General features: G+C 34.3%; 1 long non-coding RNA gene across 1 annotated transcript; it reads left to right on the top strand.

The window, feature by feature from the left end:
• Positions 1–266: 266 nt before the first annotated feature.
• Positions 267–2,765, top strand: LOC138313284 (uncharacterized). Its single transcript, XR_011207157.1, has 3 exons — positions 267–695; positions 1,670–1,771; positions 2,050–2,765. It is a non-coding gene; the product is annotated as an uncharacterized lncRNA (long non-coding RNA).
• Positions 2,766–5,354: the final 2,589 nt, after the last annotated feature.

The raw sequence follows: 5,354 nt of genomic DNA, 5'->3' as shown, positions 1-5,354 counted from the left end.
CAGCTTGGATTAAACAAACACGCTAGGTTATAGGTATGAAAATTATCGTTAAAATTAGTGATAAACACACGTGTAGTGAACATGTTCTCCAAACTGCATGCCGTAAACCGATATGTATAGTACAGTAAACAATTTTGTCGTAAATAGGCAGTCAGACTGACACTTGTGAATAAACGATCTTTCCATCATTATAACACCAGGAATACTTGATTTGTTCACTTTCACCAGTTATCAACATTAAAACTGGTCGAAATATTTTGGATTGAAAGCTTCACTGAGGCATAGTCTGCATGTCGGAAACCAAGAGTAAACACTGTTGTCGTAAATACACTGTCGATGAATAAATTATCTTTCTACAAGAATAACACCAGAAACACTTCATTAATACACTAAATCATTTCACAACTACACTAGTTGAAATATTTGCCGAAGGCCTCACTGAGGCAAAGATTTGTTTAATTAAGATGCACAGCATGCACTTTGCTGGGGAATCCCGACCGGGGAATCCCCTTTGTTGATCACGTGACTTTTCGCGGGAAAAGAGGAAGGTGTTTACGGAAGAATTTGAAAATGTAAACAACTCGGACTCTGCCTTGCCAAGCGTACAGACGATGTTAAATCAACTTGATGGGGGTTTATTTCATGTCTGTTAGCTGATTCATCAATCACTGCCAGTTTTACATTTCAGAATTAAGGTACGTTTTCAATTTTCACCATAGAATTAGCCTAAATTACCGGTTACACGAAGCAGGTCGTACTAAATTTTAAAATACCACAAAAACCAAAATTTCTAGCTTTGGTCAATAACTAAATCACATCATTACTGAAAACATGGTTTAAATAACTAATGTATACCAAGTATTTCATGAATTTTGGACATAATTTGGATGAGTTTGAACGATCTTATTTTTTTGAATTTTTGAATTCACTGTTTTCAGAAGAAAATACTGAGGGTCTATTTGTTCTTTTTTATCAAAAAGTCTGTGTTTTATGAGGATTGGTAACAAAAATGTTATGTTTTGTACATCTTAAACTATTATTGAATTAAAAAAATGTAACTTGTAATATGAATATCTGTAAGTTATCTTCGTGTTGGCAACAGAAAATTAGGCCTATTCAAAAATCGTAACTGACATGGAAGAGTAACAACCGGAGCTACCGAGGGGAGATAAATCACAACTATGTGTAATGCCCGATGTCGTTCAGGTTGGGAAGAATAAGAGCTCGAGATTACCCTGGTAATTCTCGGTATAATTCTGTTAAACAAAGCTGCTAACAATTGATCATTGATTGCTGTAACAAAATACATTGAATATTTTGAAATACAAAGCATTTTATTGGTCTATATTTGCATGTAATTGTCTGGATTTTATGATATACGTGTATTAAAAATTATAATTCAAATATGAATATGTGAAAATTTATTTTCAAATTGGATAGTCTTATATTGATGAAAAGTTTTAGAAAATATAAGATATATATTTATAAATTACCTTCCATTTAAACTTAAATATGAAATTTTAATTTATTTGTTTACATTTTGGAATTTTAAATACAGTATAATTATTATTTATGGTTCTAAAGATCTAGTATTTTTCTTAATGAAATTTCCTATTGTGGCTTCCATGCAATTAGCTTGTGATGATATCATTCATATAATTTTTTCCAGGAATAACAGAATGGCGAGGAAAGAAGAAAACAACCACAAGTACGTTTGACTGATTTTTGGAGATTAATTTGCACCAGTCCGACACTTTCATCTTTATCATTGGTAATTAAATATACTCATAAATATGGTAATGCATTGTGAATAAATGTTTGTATGCAAAAGCAACTAATCAATTACAGTGTAATTCATAAATCTAAATGAATTAATATACCCAGGTAAATTGAAATGGTGATCACAATAATTCTAATTGAAAAACCACAACCCTATTACATCATTCTAATATGTTAACCCTTCCTGGTTTTGATTTTTAAACAAATTCATAATAAATGAATTATTATAATTGGTTGCTATCTTTCATTCATTTTTTTTACTTTAACCAGGTTCTATACATGTGTAGATTGGAGTTAAAAATGGAGAAGACACTTCCCCATGCAGACATATACAGTACAAAAGATGAGATTATCATTAGGTGTGGTGTACATAATCTGCGATACCCATATATAGGTTGGAACCTCCAGAGCCGTATCACTTAGTCAAAATCAGCAATACCAGTACAGATCGGAATAGATTGGAACAGTTCGGACACCTTCGAGCTATTTTAAACGTGTACAGGTTAAAAATCAATATTTTAGTTTAGTAACTTTGTGATTACGAACTTAACAAAAGTCGTTAAATATTGAAAGTTCAAAACTTGGAGAGGCGGAGAAAAATATGTAGTCACAGACCATACAACTTTAAGTTGTTCATTGATATCACAAAATATGCTGTTTTTCTTTTAATTTCTTTACTATTTCATTTATGCCAAAGAAATGAGCTTGGGAAGGTAATGTTATTTCTGATAATGAATATTTTAACACATATGTATTCATACAAATAATTGGGATGTCTAATATGGTATTTCTACTTGTCATGTGTAGTTTTGATCAGATACATCCTGTTTCATAATACCGTTATATAAGTTATTTAAGATAATGATGTAATAGATGATTTTATTTATTTCTGATTATTATGTGTACCATTCCATATTTACTTTATTTAAGAATGTATTTTAAAAAAAGAAATTAGTTTATATGAAATACAATACATTGAAATTTAATTGTCAAGTTTGTTATTTTTCAGAAGTAAGAGCTATTCCAGTAAAAGATCTTTCACAAACCTCTGGACTCCAGTTTTGCTTAGAGATTCAAACAATAGTTGTTACAGCAATTTAATTTAATTTTGATTTAAGAAACGAATCCAGAAGTTACTAAAGATACTTTTGATGGAATATTAGCTCTTGATGTTTAGACACTTCAAATCCCCTTAGAGGGACTACTTCAAATGCACTGGTTTCCTCATTTACATATTTTAGACGCTTAAAATCCCCTTACCAGGACCACTTTTAATCCCCTTAGTGAGACCACTTCAAATCCCCTTAGCATAACCACTTCAAATCCCCTTAGCGGGACCACTTCAAATCCCCTTGGCGGGACCACTTCAAATCCACTGGTAAGCTCATTTACATATTTTAGACGCTTAAAATCCCCTTAGTGGGACCACTTCAAATCCCCTTAGCATAACCACTTCAAATCCCCTTATTAGGACCACTTCAAATCCCCTTAGCGGGACCACTTCTAATCCCCTTAGTGGGACCACTTCAAATCCCCTTAGTGGGACCACTTCAAATCCCCTTAGTGGGACCACTTCAAATCCCCTTAGTGGGACCACTTCAAATCCACTGGATAGCTCATTTACATATTTTAGACGCTTAAAATCCCCTTATGTGATCCACTTTAAATCCACTTTGACTACCAGAAATACGCTTACAGCTACATTTCATAATTGTGTTTTAAAACAGACCCACTTAAAATGCACTTATTTCCTATTGATTTTGGACTTGGAACATACTTATACTTTTAAACATTATCCACTTAAAATACGCTTGAGGTGGACTTAGTTTCCCCTTTAAAATGTTCTGGGATGGCTTGGATTTTGATAGTTAAAGTTTGTTACCGCTATTTCTCAAAAAGTACTGAAGGTATCGTTTACAAATTTCATATGAAGGTTCCCCAAGGACCCTAGTTGTGCATATTGTTAATTGGGACCGATCGGTAAAACAAGATGGCCGACCGACGGCCATATTGGATTTTGATTGTTAAAGTTTGTTACGGCTATTTCTCAGAAAGTACTGAAGGGATCTTTCTCAAATTTTATGTGTAGGTTCCCCTTGTACCCTAGTTGTGCATAGTACCTTTTAGGACTGATGCATAATGCCTTTCGGGACTGATCGGTAAACAAGATGGCCAACCGGCCGCCATCTTAGATTTCATTGTTGAAGTTTGTTACCACTATTTCTTAGAAAGTACTATAGCGATCTGTCTCAAATTTTATATGTCATGTGTTTGAAAAAGTTTGAAAAGCAGGGAAAAGACCCCTCTTTCTATTGTCAGACATAGATCTTTCTTGTTTGGGCGCCAAGATCCCTCTGGGATCTCTTGTAATTTAATGTAGATTTATCTATGTTTTATACAGATATTCTCCGCTATACTAATATACCGAAAAGAGGACGTCAAACAAAAAAACAAATCCAATCACCCAAACCAAATTAATCCCGCTTTAGAGGCGTTCGAAAAAGGGCAAAGGTTCGACTATACAAGAAGACCCAACACGAATATACCGCAGACTCCCAAAACACACACCTCGCACTTCACACACACGCTACAAACTGCTTACATGGGAGTTACAAGGACTAAACCGAACAAACACAATCTTGTATAGTGGAACTGTTAGCGTTAAACTAATGTACCAAAGATATATTAAATCACACAAGTTGGCGGTGGCGGCGATATGACATCAAACCTTCAATTCAGTCAGCCATCAAACACCATTGGCAACAAAAGTGGTCTACCGAAACAAACAATAAACTGTTTAAAATTCAACCTACACTTGATCCTAAACTGTCCAGTCGGAGAGACCGCAGAGAGGAAGTTGTTCTCTCTCGGCTCCGAACTGGACACACATATTTTACACATTCCTATCTATTGAGAGGGGAGGATCCTCCCACATGCCATGCATGTGATTCTCCTCTCACAGTGGAGCATATTTTAGTGCACTGTATTGATTTTAAGCACATACGAGATAAGCACTACGATGTCTCCGACATGTACACTTTGTTTCATGCCGTGAGACATAATAGTATTTTTAAATTATCTCAAAGAAATCGGTATTTTAGATAAAATATGAACGTTTTTCTCATCATATCATCGTATCAACTCAACATTTCATCGTTTCATCAACATTTTGCATGAGTCTTCTCGTGTGTTTTAGCCAAAACTATTTTATCCCATGCAAACCTTTTTTATCAAATAAACGTTTACAATCTGTGTTTTAATCCTTACTTGCCTTTTCTTACCCTGATCTTTTATCCTGATATTAATGCCTGACTTGTAGTTTGGCCCTAAATGACCTTAGTTTGTCGATGGGCCGTAAAACTCAAACAAAACAAAACACACAGCGATATATACCGATAAAACTTCTTTATTAAGCGCACTGTTACTTGGTGACAGCTTGAAGGTTCTTTCCTTTTCGAAATAGACTGTGCTGTGACGAAGTATATGTTAATTATTTACAGTGCGTATACTTACGACACATAGTGTAACACAACCGTTCGTTCGGCTATAATGATATTGTTTATGGCATGATGATC

Source organism: Argopecten irradians, unplaced genomic scaffold (assembly GCF_041381155.1).
Source record: "Argopecten irradians isolate NY unplaced genomic scaffold, Ai_NY scaffold_0632, whole genome shotgun sequence".
In the NCBI taxonomy this organism is placed as follows: Eukaryota; Metazoa; Mollusca; class Bivalvia; order Pectinida; family Pectinidae; genus Argopecten; species Argopecten irradians.
This window is presented reverse-complemented; position numbering and strand designations above follow the sequence as displayed.